We start from the raw sequence: 24,314 nt of genomic DNA, 5'->3' as shown, positions 1-24,314 counted from the left end.
ACTACCGTCAGCCAAAAGACTACAAACAATAAATGCTGAAGGGGTTTTAGAGAACTCTGTTCCCTCTGTCTGTGGAGGACATGTCTAGTTGTAACAGCCAATAATGAGAACAGAAAGGAGCTGCGTTTTCAATTAAAAATTGAGCCACCCTTCCATCCAGAACACCCACAGCTGAGCCTCTCACCTGAGAAGACAGGCTGCAAGAGCTGCACTCCACGAGTTTTCACAGTAGCCAAGACACCGAAGCAACCCAAATGTCCATCAACAGATGAATGGATAAGAGCTGGTCCGTGGACACAGTGGACTATTAGCCATGGAAAACAAGGAAACACTGCTCTTTGAGGCACCCGAGATGAGCCTAGAGATCATCACAGAACATGAGTTAAGTCGGAAAGCAAAAGGCATACCGTATGACATCACCTATAGGCGTTATCTAACAGCTGACACAAATGAACATATTTCCACAAAGAAAGACACTCACACACTTAGAAAACAAACTAAGCTTAAGTAAAATGAAAGGTGGGGGGAATGGATAAATTAAGATTAGTGTCACCATATGTGTACAAATACGTATTAAATATATATATCAAACAGACCGACCATATAGCAAGGGAGGTCACCAGAACACTCTGCAATAATTTACATGGGAAGGGGATCTGTACAAGAATATATATATATATAAAACGTACAAATGAACCAGATTCTGTACATATAGGACCAACAGTATTCTAATCATTACCCCGATTTAAACAAATTAAAAGAGCGAACAAGAAGTAATGTGACATACACTTCTGGGGTTTTTTCCTGGCACATTCCATTCTAATTGACAACCTGGGAACAGGACTTCCAGAAGGCTCTGCTGCCCTAGTAACCAGATGTGGGAATGTAGCAATGCTGACGCCTTGTGGCCGTTTCCCACAGCAGCAGCTTTAAAGTCAGTGCTAATGGTCACTCAATATTCACACCCATTGCAGGCTTGTAAATGACACCTGCCCTCCAAAACAAAATCCTGGGGTCGAAAATCGACCAAAAAAGTCCAAAGAGGGCAACCTTCCAAGAAGACAATTTCGAGAGGTTTATTGTACTCACGGTTTTTTTTTTCTGTTTTTGTTTAACAGAATAAAAAAAGGCGTGGAAAAATGCTGAACCTTAGGAATTATTAGACACGAAAATACACGTTACAAAAACCTATCATGTCACGCGACTCAGCATGGCCAGCAGCAAAACTTCTGCAAACAAGAAATGCTGACGGGGTGGTGAAGAAATGCGTACCCTCGGTTCTAAGTGGGACGTGGTAAGAGCCCCTAAGGAAAACACAGTGGAGTTGCCTGGAAAGGGTCAACATTGAGCGACCGTTCAATCAAGCATAGCCACTGCTGGGTCTATCACCTGAGAGGATGAGAATCAAAAAGACACGGGCTGGCAATCCTGCAATCCAGCAATGTTTACCATAGCCAACACTTGGAAGCAATGAAAATGCCCAGCCACAGAGGAATGCAGAAAGGAGCAGTGGTCCATGGACACAATGGAAGAGTACTCCAGTGAAAAGTAGAAATTCCATTTTAAAAACAGATATAAGTAAGGAGACATCAGCTTTGGGGGTTTTCTCCAGACACATCCCACCGTCATTGATAACCGAGGAAAACCACTGGCAGGAAGGCCTGTTTCACTAGTTACCAGAGTGGGCAACGCAGAAATGCTGCAGCCCTCTGGCCGTTACGTGCAACGGCAGCTTGAAAACCCGTGCTAATGGTCACTTCGTGTGCACAAGTCCTGGAGGGCTGTCAATGAAACCTGCCCTCAAAATGTCTTGAGGGAGGTAGTGGCCAAAATATTTCAAAAGGCGGCACATAGTTCAAGAAAAGAATGTGATGAGGTAAGCTACACACACAGTTTGAAGGAAAAAAGGACATCCCTGAAAGCTCGATTTCAAGGCTTTATGAGACGCATGCAAATCCAACCACAGAGGTATCGGCTCACACCAGTCAGAAGAACCATCAGCAACAAGACTACCAACAATTCATGCTGAAGGGGTTGTGGAGAAGTGCATACCCTCTAGGTTAAGTGGGACTTTGCCGCCAGCCGCGGCGGGTCCTCAAAGTGTAGCAACAACCGACGAGAGGGGGTAGGGAACTGAACGCACCAAGGTATGGGATCAGAAGGGCACAAGCAACTGACGCTTGCAAGGCAAGTTTAATAACAAAGCATAGCCGTATATATACCCCTAAAGCAGGGAATTTGCTTCGTCACGCCTTATCGGCATCAGCTGGTTGGTTGGATTCTCGGCTTAGTCACACCTTATCAGCATCAGCTGGTTGGTTGGCTGCTCGGCTTCTCCCTCAAAGGCACCAATTTCCCCTCCAGGGTTGCTTTTCCTAGCTTTAGGGAACAACCAGGGACTCCCAGTAACTGAGCAGGTCCCTGGAGCGATTTGGCCAAAGACCATCTCCTTTTGTATGTTCATACCATAAAGTCCAGGATGCATACCAAGGAGAGTACAGTCGGGCCCTGAGGCTTATGAGGGTCTTAGTGGCGCCTTTCTCAGAGGGCAATGCTCGCCACAGGACTTCACCTGGTAAGAGGCACTAATGGGAACAGAATGGAGGTGCCTTTACAAGGTAAACACTGAGTTACGATATGATCCAGCAGGCACACTCGTGGGCCTATAACCTAAGAACGAAGACAGAAGTGGAAAGACACAGGCAGGCAAATCTGCATTGCAGGAGTATTACAATAGCCAGGACATGGAAGCAAGCAGAAAGTCCATCAACAGATGAGTGGACAAAGAAGAACAGGGACCTGAACAGATGGAATGTTAGCCAAGGAACAAAAGGAAACAATGCCATCAACAGCACCATCGGTGAGGCTAGAGTTCATCACGCACCTTGCAGTAAGTCACAGAGCGAAAGATACATAGCCTATGATATCACTTATAGGTGTTCCCTGAAAATTGATATCACTGAAGATATTTCCACAGAGAAAGGCAATCACAGATGCAATAAACAGATTTATGGTTCACCCATGGACAGGTGTGAGAATTGTGTACATTAGGAAATTGGGTTTAAGAGCGAGATACAAACACAGGTGAAATACAAAATCACCAAAGGCCTACGGAATACCAAGAGAAGAGTACTCAACATTGTGTCATAAGCTACATGGGAAAAGGATCCAAAGAAGACTAGATACGTGTTTATGTGTAAAAGAGCCACATCTTTCACACCTACAACAAGCAAAACATTGTAATCAAACTGGCTGTGAGAAAAAATAAACATTGAATTAAAAAACGAACAGGTCAGTCGTGAGACACAAACTTAAGGGGCTTTTTCCTGGCACAGTCCATTCTAATTGACAACCGAGAATACGACTTCCACGGAGGCTCTGTTGCCCGAGTAACCAGGTTTGGTAAAGGAGACCTGCTGCCGCCTTGTGGCCGTTTCTCAAAACAGCAGCTTTAAACCCAGTGCTAATGGTCACTTGATATTCAAAATCATTGCAGGCCTATAAATGACACCTGCCCTCAAAAACAATTCTTGGGTCGTACATCGAGGAAAAAAACTCAAAAGACGTGCACACTTCAAAACGACAATTTCAAGAGGCATATTTTGCGCACATTTTGTCATCTCTTTCTTTCTTTCTCTTGTGATAAATAAAAGGGCATGGAAAAATGCTCAACATCAGGAATTAATAAAGCCATGCAAATCCAGTCGACAAAAACGTTCACCCACCGTCGTCAGAATGATCATCAGCCACAGAGTCTACAAAGAATAAATGCTCAAGGTGTTTTAGAGAACTCTGTGCCCTCTAGCTGCCGCTGGGACGTAACCTGGGAACAGCTAGTAGTGAGAACACCGTGGAGGTGCGTTGAATGGTAAAAATTGAGCTAACTGATGGGCCTATCTCCCGAGTAGACCAAAATCAAAAAGACACAGGCTGGCCGTCCTGCACTGCAGCAACATGTACCATCGCCAAGACTTGGAAGAAACCCAAATGTCCATCAACAGAACAATGCACCAAGAAGAAGGGGGCCCATGTGCACAATGGAACATGAGCCACGGAAAAGCATGCAACAGTGACGCTGGCACCACCGTAGAAGGATCTAGAGATACCCACCCAAAAGGAAGTACGAAAGAAACCGAAATAGAAATATCCTATGACATCACTTATAGCTGTTACTTCAACATTGATACCCATGAAGTCATTTCCAAGAGAAGGCCGTGCATAGATGCAGAAAACCAACTATGCTTAACCAAGTGGAAAGGTGTAAGGAATGTATGAATTTGGATATGGGGGTTTACAGACATGTACTGATACATATGAAATATATAATCACAAAATACCTAAGGAATACCAGGAGAGGTCGACTCAACACTCTGTAATAACCTACACGGGAAAGGATCCAAAGATGAATAGATTGATACATACATATGATGAACCAGATGCAGTACACCTAGAACACACACCACATTTTTATCCAATTGGCTGTGATACTAGATAACAATTAAATTTTAAAAAACACACAAGAAGTAAGGAGATATAAGCTCTTGGGGGTTTGCCCTGACACACTGCACTCTCATTTGCAGCCTACTAACACAATTTCCAGGAAGCCTCTGTTGCAGGAAAACCCAGAGTTGGAAATGGAGAAATGCTGCCGCCTTGTGGCCGTTTCCCGCAAGAGCGGCTTCAAACGCATAGCTATGGGTCACTTAACATTCATAAGGACTCAGGCCTCTAAAAGACACCTGCCCTCAAAAAAAAAAAATGTCCTGAGCTCGGCCGTGGCCAAAAAAATTCAAAGCAGGCAAATGTGTCAAAGAGATAGTATGATAGAGGTAAGTTTTACTCACTCTTTATCAAAAAAAGGAAAATGGAGAAAAGCTCAACATCAGGAATCATCAGACTCCTCTAACCTACAAAAAGCTTTCAGCTCACCCAAGTTAACTAGTGTCAGCCAAAAGACTAGAAACAATAAATGCTGAAGGGGTTTTAGAGAACTCTGTTCCCTCTGTCTGTGGAGGACATGTCTAGTTGTAACAGCCAATAATGAGAACAGAAAGGAGCTGCGTTTTCAATTAAAAATTGAGCCACCCTTCCATCCAGAACACCCACAGCCGAGCCTCTCACCTGAGAAGACAGGCTGCAAGAGCTGCACTCCACGAGTTTTCACAGTAGCCAAGACACCGAAGCAACCCAAATGTCCATCAACAGAAGAATGGATAAGAAGAGCTGGTCCGTGGACACAGTGGACTATTAGCCATGGAAAACAAGGAAACACTGCTCTTTGAGGCACCCGAGATGAGCCTAGAGATCATCACAGAACATGAGTTAAGTCGGAAAGCAAAAGGCATACCGTATGACATCACCTATAGGCGTTATCTAACAGCTGACACAAATGAACATATTTCCACAAAGAAAGACACTCAGAGACTTAGAAAACAAACTAAGCTGATGTAAAATGAAAGGTGGGGGGAATGGATAAATTAAGATTAGTGTCACCATATGTGTACAAATACGTATTAAATATATATATCAAACAGACCGACCATATAGCAAGGGAGGTCACCAGAACACTCTGCAATAATTTACATGTGAAGAGGATCTGTACAAGAATATATATATATATAAAACGTACAAATGAACCAGATTCTGTACATATAGGACCAACAGTATTCTAATCATTACCCCGATTTAAACAAATTAAAAGAGCGAACAAGAAGTAATGTGACATACACTTCTGGGGTTTTTTCCTGGCACATTCCATTGTAATTGACAACCTGGGAACAGGACTTCCAGAAGGCTCTGCTGCCCTAGTAACCAGATGTGGGAATGTAGCAATGCTGACGCCTTGTGGCCGTTTCCCACAGCAGCAGCTTTAAAGTCAGTGCTAATGGTCACTCAATATTCACACCCATTGCAGGCTTGTAAATGACACCTGCCCTCCAAAACAAAATCCTGGGGTCGAAAATCGACCAAAAAAGTCCAAAGAGGGCAACCTTCCAAGAAGACAATTTCGAGAGGTTTATTGTACTCACGGGGTTTTTTTTTCTGTTTTTGTTTAACAGAATAAAAAAAGGCGTGGAAAAATGCTGAACCTTAGGAATTATTAGACACGAAACTACACGTTAAAAAAAGCTATCATGTCACGCGACTCAGCATGGCCAGCAGCAAAACTTCTGCAAACAAGAAATGCTGACGGGGTGGTGAAGAAATGCGTACCCTCGGTTCTAAGTGGGACGTGGTAAGAGCCCCTAAGGAAAACACAGTGGAGTTGCCTGGAAAGGGTCAACATTGAGCGACCGTTCAATCAAGCATAGCCACTGCTGGGTCTATCACCTGAGAGGATGAGAATCAAAAAGACACGGGCTGGCAATCCTGCAATCCAGCAATGTTTACCATAGCCAACACTTGGAAGCAATGAAAATGCCCAGCCACAGAGGAATGCAGAAAGGAGCAGTGGTCCATGGACACAATGGAAGAGTACTCCAGTGAAAAGTAGAAATTCCATTTTAAAAACAGATATAAGTAAGGAGACATCAGCTTTGGGGGGTTTCTCCAGACACATCCCACCGTCATTGATAACCGAGGAACACCACTGGCAGGAAGGCCTGTTTCACTAGTTACCAGAGTGGGAAACGCAGAAATGCTGCAGCCCTGTGGCCGTTACGTGCAACGGCAGCTTGAAAACCCGTGCTAATGGTCACTTCGTGTGCACAAGTCCTGGAGGGCTGTCAATGAAACCTGCCCTCAAAATGTCTTGAGGGAGGTAGTGGCCAAAATATTTCAAAAGGCGGCACATAGTTCAAGAAAAGAATGTGATGAGGTAAGCTACACACACAGTTTGAAGAAAAAAAGGGCATCCCTGAAAGCTCGATTTCAAGGCTTTATGAGACGCATGCAAATCCAACCACAGAGGTATCGGCTCACACCAGTCAGAAGAACCATCAGCAACAAGACTACCAACAATTCATGCTGAAGGGGTTGTGGAGAAGTGCATACCCTCTAGGTTAAGTGGGACTTTGCCGCCAGCCGCGGCGGGTCCTCAAAGTGTAGCAACAACCGACGAGAGGGGGTAGGGAACTGAACGCACCAAGGTATGGGATCAGAAGGGCACAAGCAACTGACGCTTGCAAGGCAAGTTTAATAACAAAGCATAGCCGTATATATACCCCTAAAGCAGGGAATTTGCTTCGTCACGCCTTATCGGCATCAGCTGGTTGGTTGGCTTCTCGGCTTAGTCACACCTTATCAGCATCAGCTGTTTGGTTGGCTGCTCGGCTTCTCCCTCAAAGGCACCAATTTCCCCTCCAGGGTTGCTTTTCCTAGCTTTAGGGAACAACCAGGGACTCCCAGTAACTGAGCAGGTCCCTGGAGCGATTTGGCCAAAGACCATCTCCTTTTGTATGTTCATACCATAAAGTCCAGGATGCATACCAAGGAGAGTACAGTCGGGCCCTGAGGCTTAGGAGGGTCTTAGTGGCGCCTTCCTCAGAGGGCAATGCTCGCCACAGGACTTCACCTGGTAAGAGGCACTAATGGGAACAGAATGGAGGTGCCTTTACAAGGTAAACACTGAGTTACGGTATGATCCAGCAGGCCCACTCCTGGGCCTATAACCTAAGAACGAAGACAGAAGTGGAAAGACACAGGCAGGCAAATCTGCATTGCAGGAGTATTACAATAGCCAGGACATGGAAGCAAGCAGAAAGTCCATCAACAGATGAGTGGACAAAGAAGAACAGGGACCTGAGCAGATGGAATATTAGCCAAGGAACAAAAGGAAACAATGCCATCAACAGCACCATCGGTGAGGCTAGAGTTCATCACGCACCTTGCAGTAAGTCACAGAGCGAAAGATACATAGCCTACGATATCACTGATAGGTGTTCCCTGAAAATTGATATCACTGAAGATATTTCCACAGAGAAAGGCAATCACAGATGCAATAAACAGATTTATGGTTCACCCATGGACAGGTGTGAGAATTGTGTACATTAGGAAATTGGGTTTAAGAGCGAGATACAAACACAGGTGAAATACAAAATCACCAAAGGCCTACGGAATACCAAGAGAAGAGTACTCAACATTGTGTCATAAGCTACATGGGAAAAGGATCCAAAGAAGACTAGATACGTGTTTATGTGTAAAAGAGCCACATCTTTCACACCTACAACAAGCAAAACATTGTAATCAAACTTGCTGTGAGAAAAAATAAACATTGAATTAAAAAACGAACAGGTCAGTCGTGAGACACAAACTTAAGGGGCTTTTTCCTGGCACAGTCCATTCTAATTGACAACCGAGAATACGACTTCCACGGAGGCTCTGTTGCCCGAGTAACCAGGTTTGGTAAAGGAGACCTGCTGCCGCCTTGTGGCCGTTTCTCAAAACAGCAGCTTTAAACCCAGTGCTAATGGTCACTTGATATTCAAAATCATTGCAGGCCTATAAATGACACCTGCCCTCAAAAACAATTCTTGGGTCGTACATCGAGGAAAAAAACTCAAAAGACGTGCACACTTCAAAACGACAATTTCAAGAGGCATATTTTGCGCACATTTTGTCATCTCTTTCTTTCTTTCTCTTGTGATAAATAAAAGGGCATGGAAAAATGCTCAACATCAGGAATTAATAAAGCCATGCAAATCCAGTCGACAAAAACGTTCACCCACCGTCGTCAGAATGATCATCAGCCACAGAGTCTACAAAGAATAAATGCTCAAGGTGTTTTAGAGAACTCTGTGCCCTCTAGCTGCCGCTGGGACGTAACCTGGGAACAGCTAGTAGTGAGAACACCGTGGAGGTGCGTTGAAAGGTAAAAATTGAGCTAACTGATGGGCCTATCTCCCGAGTAGGCCAAAATCAAAAAGACACAGGCTGGCCGTCCTGCACTGCAGCAACATGTACCATCGCCAAGACTTGGAAGAAACCCAAATGTCCATCAACAGAACAATGCACCAAGAAGAAGGGGGCCCATGTGCACAATGGAACATGAGCCACGGAAGAGCATGCAACAGTGCCGCTGGCACCACCGTAGAAGGATCTAGAGATACCCACCCAAAAGGAAGTACGAAAGAAACCGAAATAGAAATATCCTATGACATCACTTATAGCTGTTACTTCAACATTGATACCCATGAAGTCATTTCCAAGAGAAGGCCGTGCATAGATGCAGAAAACCAACTATGCTTAACCAAGTGGAAAGGTGTAAGGAATGTATGAATTTGGATATGGGGGTTTACAGACATGTACTGATACATATGAAATATATAATCACAAAATACCTAAGGAATACCAGGAGAGCTCGACTCAACACTCTGTAATAACCTACACGGGAAAGGATCCAAAGATGAATAGATTGATACATACATATGATGAACCAGATGCAGTACACCTAGAACACACACCACATTTTTATCCAATTGGCTGTGATACTAGATAACAATTAAATTTTAAAAAACACACAAGAAGTAAGGAGATATAAGCTCTTGGGGGTTTGCCCTGACACACTGCACTCTCATTTGCAGCCTACTAACACAATTTCCAGGAAGCCTCTGTTGCAGGAAAACCCAGAGTTGGAAATGGAGAAATGCTGCCGCCTTGTGGCCGTTTCCCGCAAGAGCGGCTTCAAACGCATAGCTATGGGTCACTTAACATTCATAAGGACTCAGGCCTCTAAAAGACACCTGCCCTCAAAAAAAAAAAATGTCCTGAGCTCGGCCGTGGCCAAAAAAATTCAAAGCAGGCAAATGTGTCAAAGAGATAGTATGATAGAGGTAAGTTTTACTCACTCTTTATCAAAAAAAGGAAAATGGAGAAAAGCTCAACATCAGGAATCATCAGACTCCTCTAACCTACAAAAAGCTTTCAGCTCACCCAAGTTAACTACCGTCAGCCAAAAGACTACAAACAATAAATGCTGAAGGGGTTTTAGAGAACTCTGTTCCCTCTGTCTGTGGAGGACATGTCTAGTTGTAACAGCCAATAATGAGAACAGAAAGGAGCTGCGTTTTCAATTAAAAATTGAGCCACCCTTCCATCCAGAACACCCACAGCCGAGCCTCTCACCTGAGAAGACAGGCTGCAAGAGCTGCACTCCACGAGTTTTCACAGTAGCCAAGACACCGAAGCAACCCAAATGTCCATCAACAGAAGAATGGATAAGAAGAGCTGGTCCGTGGACACAGTGGACTATTAGCCATGGAAAACAAGGAAACACTGCTCTTTGAGGCACCCGAGATGAGCCTAGAGATCATCACAGAACATGAGTTAAGTCGGAAAGCAAAAGGCATACCGTATGACATCACCTATAGGCGTTATCTAACAGCTGACACAAATGAACATATTTCCACAAAGAAAGACACTCAGAGACTTAGAAAACAAACTAAGCTGATGTAAAATGAAAGGTGGGGGGAATGGATAAATTAAGATTAGTGTCACCATATGTGTACAAATACGTATTAAATATATATATCAAACAGACCGACCTTATAGCAAGGGAGGTCACCAGAACACTCTGCAATAATTTACATGTGAAGAGGATCTGTACAAGAATATATATATATATATAAAACGTACAAATGAACCAGATTCTGTACATATAGGACCAACAGTATTCTAATCATTACCCCGATTTAAACAAATTAAAAGAGCGAACAAGAAGTAATGTGACATACACTTCTGGGGTTTTTTCCTGGCACATTCCATTCTAATTGACAACCTGGGAACAGGACTTCCAGAAGGCTCTGCTGCCCTAGTAACCAGATGTGGGAATGTAGCAATGCTGACGCCTTGTGGCCGTTTCCCACAGCAGCAGCTTTAAAGTCAGTGCTAATGGTCACTCAATATTCACACCCATTGCAGGCTTGTAAATGACACCTGCCCTCCAAAACAAAATCCTGGGGTCGAAAATCGACCAAAAAAGTCGAAAGAGGGCAACCTTCCAAGAAGACAATTTCGAGAGGTTTATTGTACTCACGGTTTTTTTTTCTGTTTTTGTTTAACAGAATAAAAAAAGGCGTGGAAAAATGCTGAACCTTAGGAATTATTAGACACGAAAATACACGTTACAAAAACCTATCATGTCACACGACTCAGCATGGCCAGCAGCAAAACTTCTGCAAACAAGAAATGCTGACGGGGTGGTGAAGAAATGCGTACCCTCGGTTCTAAGTGGGACGTGGTAAGAGCCCCTAAGGAAAACACAGTGGAGTTGCCTGGAAAGGGTCAACATTGAGCGACCGTTCAATCAAGCATAGCCACTGCTGGGTCTATCACCTGAGAGGATGAGAATCAAAAAGACACGGGCTGGCAATCCTGCAATCCAGCAATGTTTACCATAGCCAACACTTGGAAGCAATGAAAATGCCCAGCCACAGAGGAATGCAGAAAGGAGCAGTGGTCCATGGACACAATGGAAGAGTACTCCAGTGAAAAGTAGAAATTCCATTTTAAAAACAGATATAAGTAAGGAGACATCAGCTTTGGGGGTTTTCTCCAGACACATCCCACCGTCATTGATAACCGAGGAAAACCACTGGCAGGAAGGCCTGTTTCACTAGTTACCAGAGTGGGAAACGCAGAAATGCTGCAGCCCTGTGGCCGTTACGTGCAACGGCAGCTTGAAAACCCGTGCTAATGGTCACTTCGTGTGCACAAGTCCTGGAGGGCTGTCAATGAAACCTGCCCTCAAAATGTCTTGAGGGAGGTAGTGGCCAAAATATTTCAAAAGGCGGCACATAGTTCAAGAAAAGAATGTGATGAGGTAAGCTACACACACAGTTTGAAGAAAAAAAGGGCATCCCTGAAAGCTCGATTTCAAGGCTTTATGAGACGCATGCAAATCCAACCACAGAGGTATCGGCTCACACCAGTCAGAAGAACCATCAGCAACAAGACTACCAACAATTCATGCTGAAGGGGTTGTGGAGAAGTGCATACCCTCTAGGTTAAGTGGGACTTTGCCGCCAGCCGCGGCGGGTCCTCAAAGTGTAGCAACAACCGACGAGAGGGGGTAGGGAACTGAACGCACCAAGGTATGGGATCAGAAGGGCACAAGCAACTGACGCTTGCAAGGCAAGTTTAATAACAAAGCATAGCCGTATATATACCCCTAAAGCAGGGAATTTGCTTCGTCACGCCTTATCGGCATCAGCTGGTTGGTTGGCTTCTCGGCTTAGTCACACCTTATCAGCATCAGCTGTTTGGTTGGCTGCTCGGCTTCTCCCTCAAAGGCACCAATTTCCCCTCCAGGGTTGCTTTTCCTAGCTTTAGGGAACAACCAGGGACTCCCAGTAACTGAGCAGGTCCCTGGAGCGATTTGGCCAAAGACCATCTCCTTTTGTATGTTCATACCATAAAGTCCAGGATGCATACCAAGGAGAGTACAGTCGGGCCCTGAGGCTTAGGAGGGTCTCAGTGGCGCCTTCCTCAGAGGGCAATGCTCGCCACAGGACTTCACCTGGTAAGAGGCACTAATGGGAACAGAATGGAGGTGCCTTTACAAGGTAAACACTGAGTTACGATATGATCCAGCAGGCCCACTCCTGGGCCTATAACCTAAGAACGAAGACAGAAGTGGAAAGACACAGGCAGGCAAATCTGCATTGCAGGAGTATTACAATAGCCAGGACATGGAAGCAAGCAGAAAGTCCATCAACAGATGAGTGGACAAAGAAGAACAGGGACCTGAGCAGATGGAATATTAGCCAAGGAACAAAAGGAAACAATGCCATCAACAGCACCATCGGTGAGGCTAGAGTTCATCACGCACCTTGCAGTAAGTCACAGAGCGAAAGATACATAGCCTACGATATCACTGATAGGTGTTCCCTGAAAATTGATATCACTGAAGATATTTCCACAGAGAAAGGCAATCACAGATGCAATAAACAGATTTATGGTTCACCCATGGACAGGTGTGAGAATTGTGTACATTAGGAAATTGGGTTTAAGAGCGAGATACAAACACAGGTGAAATACAAAATCACCAAAGGCCTACGGAATACCAAGAGAAGAGTACTCAACATTGTGTCATAAGCTACATGGGAAAAGGATCCAAAGAAGACTAGATACGTGTTTATGTGTAAAAGAGCCACATCTTTCACACCTACAACAAGCAAAACATTGTAATCAAACTTGCTGTGAGAAAAAATAAACATTGAATTAAAAAACGAACAGGTCAGTCGTGAGACACAAACTTAAGGGGCTTTTTCCTGGCACAGTCCATTCTAATTGACAACCGAGAATACGACTTCCACGGAGGCTCTGTTGCCCGAGTAACCAGGTTTGGTAAAGGAGACCTGCTGCCGCCTTGTGGCCGTTTCTCAAAACAGCAGCTTTAAACCCAGTGCTAATGGTCACTTGATATTCAAAATCATTGCAGGCCTATAAATGACACCTGCCCTCAAAAACAATTCTTGGGTCGTACATCGAGGAAAAAAACTCAAAAGACGTGCACACTTCAAAACGACAATTTCAAGAGGCATATTTTGCGCACATTTTGTCATCTCTTTCTTTCTTTCTCTTGTGATAAATAAAAGGGCATGGAAAAATGCTCAACATCAGGAATTAATAAAGCCATGCAAATCCAGTCGACAAAAACGTTCACCCACCGTCGTCAGAATGATCATCAGCCACAGAGTCTACAAAGAATAAATGCTCAAGGTGTTTTAGAGAACTCTGTGCCCTCTAGCTGCCGCTGGGACGTAACCTGGGAACAGCTAGTAGTGAGAACACCGTGGAGGTGCGTTGAAAGGTAAAAATTGAGCTAACTGATGGGCCTATCTCCCGAGTAGGCCAAAATCAAAAAGACACAGGCTGGCCGTCCTGCACTGCAGCAACATGTACCATCGCCAAGACTTGGAAGAAACCCAAATGTCCATCAACAGAACAATGCACCAAGAAGAAGGGGGCCCATGTGCACAATGGAACATGAGCCACGGAAAAGCATGCAACAGTGCCGCTGGCACCACCGTAGAAGGATCTAGAGATACCCACCCAAAAGGAAGTACGAAAGAAACCGAAATAGAAATATCCTATGACATCACTTATAGCTGTTACTTCAACATTGATACCCATGAAGTCATTTCCAAGAGAAGGCCGTGCATAGATGCAGAAAACCAACTATGCTTAACCAAGTGGAAAGGTGTAAGGAATGTATGAATTTGGATATGGGGGTTTACAGACATGTACTGATACATATGAAATATATAATCACAAAATACCTAAGGAATACCAGGAGAGGTCGACTCAACACTCTGTAATAACCTACACGGGAAAGGATCCAAAGATGAATAGATTGATACATACATATGATGAACCAGATGCAGTACACCTAGAACACACACCACATTTTTATCCAATTGGCTGTGATACTAGATAACAATTAAATTTTAAAAAACACACAAGAAGTAAGGAGATATAAGCTCTTGGGGGTTTGCCCTGACACACTGCACTCTCATTTGCAGCCTACTAACACAATTTCCAGGAAGCCTCTGTTGCAGGAAAACCCAGAGTTGGAAATGGAGAAATGCTGCCGCCTTGTGGCCGTTTCCCGCAAGAGCGGCTTCAAACGCATAGCTATGGGTCACTTAACATTCATAAGGACTCAGGCCTCTAAAAGACACCTGCCCTCAAAAAAAAAAAATGTCCTGAGCTCGGCCGTGGCCAAAAAAATTCAAAGCAGGCAAATGTGTCAAAGAGATAGTATGATAGAGGTAAGTTTTACTCACTCTTTATCAAAAAAAGGAAAATGGAGAAAAGCTCAACATCAGGAATCATCAGACTCCTCTAACCTACAAAAAGCTTTCAGCTCACCCAAGTTAACTACCGTCAGCCAAAAGACTACAAACAATAAATGCTGAAGGGGTTTTAGAGAACTCTGTTCCCTCTGTCTGTGGAGGACATGTCTAGTTGTAACAGCCAATAATGAGAACAGAAAGGAGCTGCGTTTTCAATTAAAAATTGAGCCACCCTTCCATCCAGAACACCCACAGCCGAGCCTCTCACCTGAGAAGACAGGCTGCAAGAGCTGCACTCCACGAGTTTTCACAGTAGCCAAGACACCGAAGCAACCCAAATGTCCATCAACAGAAGAATGGATAAGAAGAGCTGGTCCGTGGACACAGTGGACTATTAGCCATGGAAAACAAGGAAACACTGCTCTTTGAGGCACCCGAGATGAGCCTAGAGATCATCACAGAACATGAGTTAAGTCGGAAAGCAAAAGGCATACCGTATGACATCACCTATAGGCGTTATCTAACAGCTGACACAGATGAACATATTTCCACAAAGAAAGACACTCAGAGACTTAGAAAACAAACTAAGCTGATGTAAAATGAAAGGTGGGGGGAATGGATAAATTAAGATTAGTGTCACCATATGTGTACAAATACGTATTAAATATATATATCAAACAGACCGACCATATAGCAAGGGAGGTCACCAGAACACTCTGCAATAATTTACATGTGAAGAGGATCTGTACAAGAATATATATATATATAAAACGTACAAATGAACCAGATTCTGTACATATAGGACCAACAGTATTCTAATCATTACCCCGATTTAAACAAATTAAAAGAGCGAACAAGAAGTAATGTGACATACACTTCTGGGGTTTTTTCCTGGCACATTCCATTGTAATTGACAACCTGGGAACAGGACTTCCAGAAGGCTCTGCTGCCCTAGTAACCAGATGTGGGAATGTAGCAATGCTGACGCCTTGTGGCCGTTTCCCACAGCAGCAGCTTTAAAGTCAGTGCTAATGGTCACTCAATATTCACACCCATTGCAGGCTTGTAAATGACACCTGCCCTCCAAAACAAAATCCTGGGCTCAAAAATCGACCAAAAAAGTCGAAAGAGGGCAACCTTCCAAGAAGACAATTTCGAGAGGTTTATTGTACTCACGGTTTTTTTTTTTTCTGTTTTTGTTTAACAGAATAAAAAAAGGCGTGGAAAAATGCTGAACCTTAGGAATTATTAGACACGAAACTACACGTTAAAAAAAGCTATCATGTCACACGACTCAGCATGGCCAGCAGCAAAACTTCTGCAAACAAGAAATGCTGACGGGGTGGTGAAGAAATGCGTACCCTCGGTTCTAAGTGGGACGTGGTAAGAGCCCCTAAGGAAAACACAGTGGAGTTGCCTGGAAAGGGTCAACATTGAGCGACCGTTCAATCAAGCATAGCCACTGCTGGGTCTATCACCTGAGAGGATGAGAATCAAAAAGACACGGGCTGGCAATCCTGCAATCCAGCAATGTTTACCATAGCCAACACTTGGAAGCAATGAAAATGCCCAGCCACAGAGGAATGCAGAAAGGAGCAGTGGTCCATGGACACAATGGAAGAGTACTCCAGTGAAAAGTAGAAATTCCATTTTAAAAACAGATATAAGTAAGGAGACATCAGCTTTGGGGGTTTTCTCCAGACACATCCCACCGTCATTGATAACCGAGGAACACCACTGGCAGGAAGGCCTGTTTCACTAGTTACCAGAGTGGGAAACGCAGAAATGCTGCAGCCCTGTGGCCGTTACGTGCAACGGCAGCTTGAAAACCCGTGCTAATGGTCACTTCGTGTGCACAAGTCCTGGAGGGCTGTCAATGAAACCTGCCCTCAAAATGTCTTGAGGGAGGTAGTGGCCAAAATATTTCAAAAGGCGGCACATAGTTCAAGAAAAGAATGTGATGAGGTAAGCTACACACACAGTTTGAAGAAAAAAAGGGCATCCCTGAAAGCTCGATTTCAAGGCTTTATGAGACGCATGCAAATCCAACCACAGAGGTATCGGCTCACACCAGTCAGAAGAACCATCAGCAACAAGACTACCAACAATTCATGCTGAAGGGGTTGTGGAGAAGTGCATACCCTCTAGGTTAAGTGGGACTTTGCCGCCAGCCGCGGCGGGTCCTCAAAGTGTAGCAACAACCGACGAGAGGGGGTAGGGAACTGAACGCACCAAGGTATGGGATCAGAAGGGCACAAGCAACTGACGCTTGCAAGGCAAGTTTAATAACAAAGCATAGCCGTATATATACCCCTAAAGCAGGGAATTTGCTTCGTCACGCCTTATCGGCATCAGCTGGTTGGTTGGCTTCTCGGCTTAGTCACACCTTATCAGCATCAGCTGTTTGGTTGGCTGCTCGGCTTCTCCCTCAAAGGCACCAATTTCCCCTCCAGGGTTGCTTTTCCTAGCTTTAGGGAACAACCAGGGACTCCCAGTAACTGAGCAGGTCCCTGGAGCGATTTGGCCAAAGACCATCTCCTTTTGTATGTTCATACCATAAAGTCCAGGATGCATACCAAGGAGAGTACAGTCGGGCCCTGAGGCTTAGGAGGGTCTTAGTGGCGCCTTCCTCAGAGGGCAATGCTCGCCACAGGACTTCACCTGGTAAGAGGCACTAATGGGAACAGAATGGAGGTGCCTTTACAAGGTAAACACTGAGTTACGGTATGATCCAGCAGGCCCACTCCTGGGCCTATAACCTAAGAACGAAGACAGAAGTGGAAAGACACAGGCAGGCAAATCTGCATTGCAGGAGTATTACAATAGCCAGGACATGGAAGCAAGCAGAAAGTCCATCAACAGATGAGTGGACAAAGAAGAACAGGGACCTGAGCAGATGGAATATTAGCCAAGGAACAAAAGGAAACAATGCCATCAACAGCACCATCGGTGAGGCTAGAGTTCATCACGCACCTTGCAGTAAGTCACAGAGCGAAAGATACATAGCCTACGATATCACTGATAGGTGTTCCCTGAAAATTGATATCACTGAAGATATTTCCACAGAGAAAGGCAATCACAGATGCAATAAACAGATTTATGGTTCACCCATGGACAGGTGTGAGAATTGTGTACATTAGGAAATTGGGTTTAAGAGCGAGATACAAACACAGGTGAAATACAAAATCACCAAAGGCCTACGGAATACCAAGAGAAGAGTACTCAACATTGTGTCATAAGCTACATGGGAAAAGGATCCAAAGAAGACTAGATACGTGTTTATGTGTAAAAGAGCCACATCTTTCACACCTACAACAAGCAAAACATTGTAATCAAACTTGCTGTGAGAAAAAATAAACATTGAATTAAAAAACGAACAGGTCAGTCGTGAGACACAAACTTAAGGGGCTTTTTCCTGGCACAGTCCATTCTAATTGACAACCGAGAATACGACTTCCACGGAGGCTCTGTTGCCCGAGTAACCAGGTTTGGTAAAGGAGACCTGCTGCCGCCTTGTGGCCGTTTCTCAAAACAGCAGCTTTAAACCCAGTGCTAATGGTCACTTGATATTCAAAATCATTGCAGGCCTATAAATGACACCTGCCCTCAAAAACAATTCTTGGGTCGTACATCGAGGAAAAAAACTCAAAAGACGTGCACACTTCAAAACGACAATTTCAAGAGGCATATTTTGCGCACATTTTGTCATCTCTTTCTTTCTTTCTCTTGTGATAAATAAAAGGGCATGGAAAAATGCTCAACATCAGGAATTAATAAAGCCATGCAAATCCAGTCGACAAAAACGTTCACCCACCGTCGTCAGAATGATCATCAGCCACAGAGTCTACAAAGAATAAATGCTCAAGGTGTTTTAGAGAACTCTGTGCCCTCTAGCTGCCGCTGGGACGTAACCTGGGAACAGCTAGTAGTGAGAACACCGTGGAGGTGCGTTGAATGGTAAAAATTGAGCTAACTGATGGGCCTATCTCCCGAGTAGACCAAAATCAAAAAGACACAGGCTGGCCGTCCTGCACTGCAGCAACATGTACCATCGCCAAGACTTGGAAGAAACCCAAATGTCCATCAACAGAACAATGCACCAAGAAGAAGGGGGCCCATGTGCACAATGGAACATGAGCCACGGAAAAGCATGCAACAGTGCCGCTGGCACCACCGTAGAAGGATCTAGAGATACCCACGCAAAAGGAAGTACGAAAGAAACCGAAATAGAAATATCCTATGACATCACTTATAGCTGTTACTTCAACATTGATACCCATGAAGTCATTTCCAAGAGAAGGCCGTGCATAGATGCAGAAAACCAACTATGCTTAACCAAGTGGAAAGGTGTAAGGAATGTATGAATTTGGATATGGGGGTTTACAGACATGTACTGATACATATGAAATATATAATCACAAAATACCTAAGGAATACCAGGAGAGGTCGACTCAACACTCTGTAATAACCTACACGGGAAAGGATCCAAAGATGAATAGATTGATACATACATATGATGAACCAGATGCAGTACACCTAGAACACACACCACATTTTTATCCAATTGGCTGTGATACTAGATAACAATTAAATTTTAAAAAACACACAAGAAGTAAGGAGATATAAGCTCTTGGGGGTTTGCCCTGGCACACTGCACTCTCATTTGCAGCCTACTAACACAATTTCCAGGAAGCCTCCGTTGCAGGAAAACCCAGAGTTGGAAATGGAGAAATGCTGCCGCCTTGTGGCCGTTTCCTGCAAGAGCGGCTTTAAACGGATAGCTATGGGTCACTTAACATTCACAAGGACTCAGGCCTCTAAAAGACACTTGCCCTCAAAAAAAAAAAAAATGTCCTGAGCTCGGCAGTGGTGAAAAAAATTCAAAGCAGGCAAATGTGTCAAAGAGATAGTATGATAGAGGTAAGTTTTACTCACTCTTTATCAAAAAAAGCAAAATGGAGAAAAGCTCAACCTCAGGAATGATCAGACTCCTCTAACCTACAAAAAGCTTTCAGCTCACCCAAGTTAACTACCGTCAGCCAAAAGACTACAAACAATAAATGCTGAAGGGGTTTTAGAGAACTCTGTTCCCTCTGTCTGTGGAGGACATGTCTAGTTGTAACAGCCAATAATGAGAACAGAAAGGAGCTGCGTTTTCAATTAAAAATTGAGCCACCCTTCCATCCAGAACACCCACAGCTGAGCCTCTCACCTGAGAAGACAGGCTGCAAGAGCTGCACTCCACGAGTTTTCACAGTAGCCAAGACACCGAAGCAACCCAAATGTCCATCAACAGATGAATGGATAAGAGCTGGTCCGTGGACACAGTGGACTATTAGCCATGGAAAACAAGGAAACACTGCTCTTTGAGGCACCCGAGATGAGCCTAGAGATCATCACAGAACATGAGTTAAGTCGGAAAGCAAAAGGCATACCGTATGACATCACCTATAGGCGTTATCTAACAGCTGACACAAATGAACATATTTCCACAAAGAAAGACACTCACACACTTAGAAAACAAACTAAGCTTAAGTAAAATGAAAGGTGGGGGGAATGGATAAATTAAGATTAGTGTCACCATATGTGTACAAATACGTATTAAATATATATATCAAACAGACCGACCATATAGCAAGGGAGGTCACCAGAACACTCTGCAATAATTTACATGGGAAGGGGATCTGTACAAGAATATATATATATATAAAACGTACAAATGAACCAGATTCTGTACATATAGGACCAACAGTATTCTAATCATTACCCCGATTTAAACAAATTAAAAGAGCGAACAAGAAGTAATGTGACATACACTTCTGGGGTTTTTTCCTGGCACATTCCATTCTAATTGACAACCTGGGAACAGGACTTCCAGAAGGCTCTGCTGCCCTAGTAACCAGATGTGGGAATGTAGCAATGCTGACGCCTTGTGGCCGTTTCCCACAGCAGCAGCTTTAAAGTCAGTGCTAATGGTCACTCAATATTCACACCCATTGCAGGCTTGTAAATGACACCTGCCCTCCAAAACAAAATCCTGGGGTCGAAAATCGACCAAAAAAGTCCAAAGAGGGCAACCTTCCAAGAAGACAATTTCGAGAGGTTTATTGTACTCACGGTTTTTTTTTTCTGTTTTTGTTTAACAGAATAAAAAAAGGCGTGGAAAAATGCTGAACCTTAGGAATTATTAGACACGAAAATACACGTTACAAAAACCTATCATGTCACGCGACTCAGCATGGCCAGCAGCAAAACTTCTGCAAACAAGAAATGCTGACGGGGTGGTGAAGAAATGCGTACCCTCGGTTCTAAGTGGGACGTGGTAAGAGCCCCTAAGGAAAACACAGTGGAGTTGCCTGGAAAGGGTCAACATTGAGCGACCGTTCAATCAAGCATAGCCACTGCTGGGTCTATCACCTGAGAGGATGAGAATCAAAAAGACACGGGCTGGCAATCCTGCAATCCAGCAATGTTTACCATAGCCAACACTTGGAAGCAATGAAAATGCCCAGCCACAGAGGAATGCAGAAAGGAGCAGTGGTCCATGGACACAATGGAAGAGTACTCCAGTGAAAAGTAGAAATTCCATTTTAAAAACAGATATAAGTAAGGAGACATCAGCTTTGGGGGTTTTCTCCAGACACATCCCACCGTCATTGATAACCGAGGAAAACCACTGGCAGGAAGGCCTGTTTCACTAGTTACCAGAGTGGGCAACGCAGAAATGCTGCAGCCCTCTGGCCGTTACGTGCAACGGCAGCTTGAAAACCCGTGCTAATGGTCACTTCGTGTGCACAAGTCCTGGAGGGCTGTCAATGAAACCTGCCCTCAAAATGTCTTGAGGGAGGTAGTGGCCAAAATATTTCAAAAGGCGGCACATAGTTCAAGAAAAGAATGTGATGAGGTAAGCTACACACACAGTTTGAAGGAAAAAAGGACATCCCTGAAAGCTCGATTTCAAGGCTTTATGAGACGCATGCAAATCCAACCACAGAGGTATCGGCTCACACCAGTCAGAAGAACCATCAGCAACAAGACTACCAACAATTCATGCTGAAGGGGTTGTGGAGAAGTGCATACCCTCTAGGTTAAGTGGGACTTTGCCGCCAGCCGCGGCGGGTCCTCAAAGTGTAGCAACAACCGACGAGAGGGGGTAGGGAACTGAACGCACCAAGGTATGGGATCAGAAGGGCACAAGCAACTGACGCTTGCAAGGCAAGTTTAATAACAAAGCATAGCCGTATATATACCCCTAAAGCAGGGAATTTGCTTCGTCACGCCTTATCGGCATCAGCTGGTTGGTTGGATTCTCGGCTTAGTCACACCTTATCAGCATCAGCTGGTTGGTTGGCTGCTCGGCTTCTCCCTCAAAGGCACCAATTTCCCCTCCAGGGTTGCTTTTCCTAGCTTTAGGGAACAACCAGGGACTCCCAGTAACTGAGCAGGTCCCTGGAGCGATTTGGCCAAAGACCATCTCCTTTTGTATGTTCATACCATAAAGTCCAGGATGCATACCAAGGAGAGTACAGTCGGGCCCTGAGGCTTATGAGGGTCTTAGTGGCGCCTTTCTCAGAGGGCAATGCTCGCCACAGGACTTCACCTGGTAAGAGGCACTAATGGGAACAGAATGGAGGTGCCTTTACAAGGTAAACACTGAGTTACGATATGATCCAGCAGGCACACTCGTGGGCCTATAACCTAAGAACGAAGACAGAAGTGGAAAGACACAGGCAGGCAAATCTGCATTGCAGGAGTATTACAATAGCCAGGACATGGAAGCAAGCAGAAAGTCCATCAACAGATGAGTGGACAAAGAAGAACAGGGACCTGAACAGATGGAATGTTAGCCAAGGAACAAAAGGAAACAATGCCATCAACAGCACCATCGGTGAGGCTAGAGTTCATCACGCACCTTGCAGTAAGTCACAGAGCGAAAGATACATAGCCTATGATATCACTTATAGGTGTTCCCTGAAAATTGATATCACTGAAGATATTTCCACAGAGAAAGGCAATCACAGATGCAATAAACAGATTTATGGTTCACCCATGGACAGGTGTGAGAATTGTGTACATTAGGAAATTGGGTTTAAGAGCGAGATACAAACACAGGTGAAATACAAAATCACCAAAGGCCTACGGAATACCAAGAGAAGAGTACTCAACATTGTGTCATAAGCTACATGGGAAAAGGATCCAAAGAAGACTAGATACGTGTTTATGTGTAAAAGAGCCACATCTTTCACACCTACAACAAGCAAAACATTGTAATCAAACTTGCTGTGAGAAAAAATAAACATTGAATTAAAAAACGAACAGGTCAGTCGTGAGACACAAACTTAAGGGGCTTTTTCCTGGCACAGTCCATTCTAATTGACAACCGAGAATACGACTTCCACGGAGGCTCTGTTGCCCGAGTAACCAGGTTTGGTAAAGGAGACCTGCTGCCGCCTTGTGGCCGTTTCTCAAAACAGCAGCTTTAAACCCAGTGCTAATGGTCACTTGATATTCAAAATCATTGCAGGCCTATAAATGACACCTGCCCTCAAAAACAATTCTTGGGTCGTACATCGAGGAAAAAAACTCAAAAGACGTGCACACTTCAAAACGACAATTTCAAGAGGCATATTTTGCGCACATTTTGTCATCTCTTTCTTTCTTTCTCTTGTGATAAATAAAAGGGCATGGAAAAATGCTCAACATCAGGAATTAATAAAGCCATGCAAATCCAGTCGACAAAAACGTTCACCCACCGTCGTCAGAATGATCATCAGCCACAGAGTCTACAAAGAATAAATGCTCAAGGTGTTTTAGAGAACTCTGTGCCCTCTAGCTGCCGCTGGGACGTAACCTGGGAACAGCTAGTAGTGAGAACACCGTGGAGGTGCGTTGAATGGTAAAAATTGAGCTAACTGATGGGCCTATCTCCCGAGTAGACCAAAATCAAAAAGACACAGGCTGGCCGTCCTGCACTGCAGCAACATGTACCATCGCCAAGACTTGGAAGAAACCCAAATGTCCATCAACAGAACAATGCACCAAGAAGAAGGGGGCCCATGTGCACAATGGAACATGAGCCACGGAAAAGCATGCAACAGTGACGCTGGCACCACCGTAGAAGGATCTAGAGATACCCACCCAAAAGGAAGTACGAAAGAAACCGAAATAGAAATATCCTATGACATCACTTATAGCTGTTACTTCAACATTGATACCCATGAAGTCATTTCCAAGAGAAGGCCGTGCATAGATGCAGAAAACCAACTATGCTTAACCAAGTGGAAAGGTGTAAGGAATGTATGAATTTGGATATGGGGGTTTACAGACATGTACTGATACATATGAAATATATAATCACAAAATACCTAAGGAATACCAGGAGAGGTCGACTCAACACTCTGTAATAACCTACACGGGAAAGGATCCAAAGATGAATAGATTGATACATACATATGATGAACCAGATGCAGTACACCTAGAACACACACCACATTTTTATCCAATTGGCTGTGATACTAGATAACAATTAAATTTTAAAAAACACACAAGAAGTAAGGAGATATAAGCTCTTGGGGGTTT

This window comes from Kogia breviceps, chromosome 3 (genome assembly GCF_026419965.1).
Source record: "Kogia breviceps isolate mKogBre1 chromosome 3, mKogBre1 haplotype 1, whole genome shotgun sequence".
Taxonomy (NCBI): Eukaryota; Metazoa; Chordata; class Mammalia; order Artiodactyla; family Physeteridae; genus Kogia; species Kogia breviceps.
Note: the sequence above shows the minus strand (reverse complement) of the source record.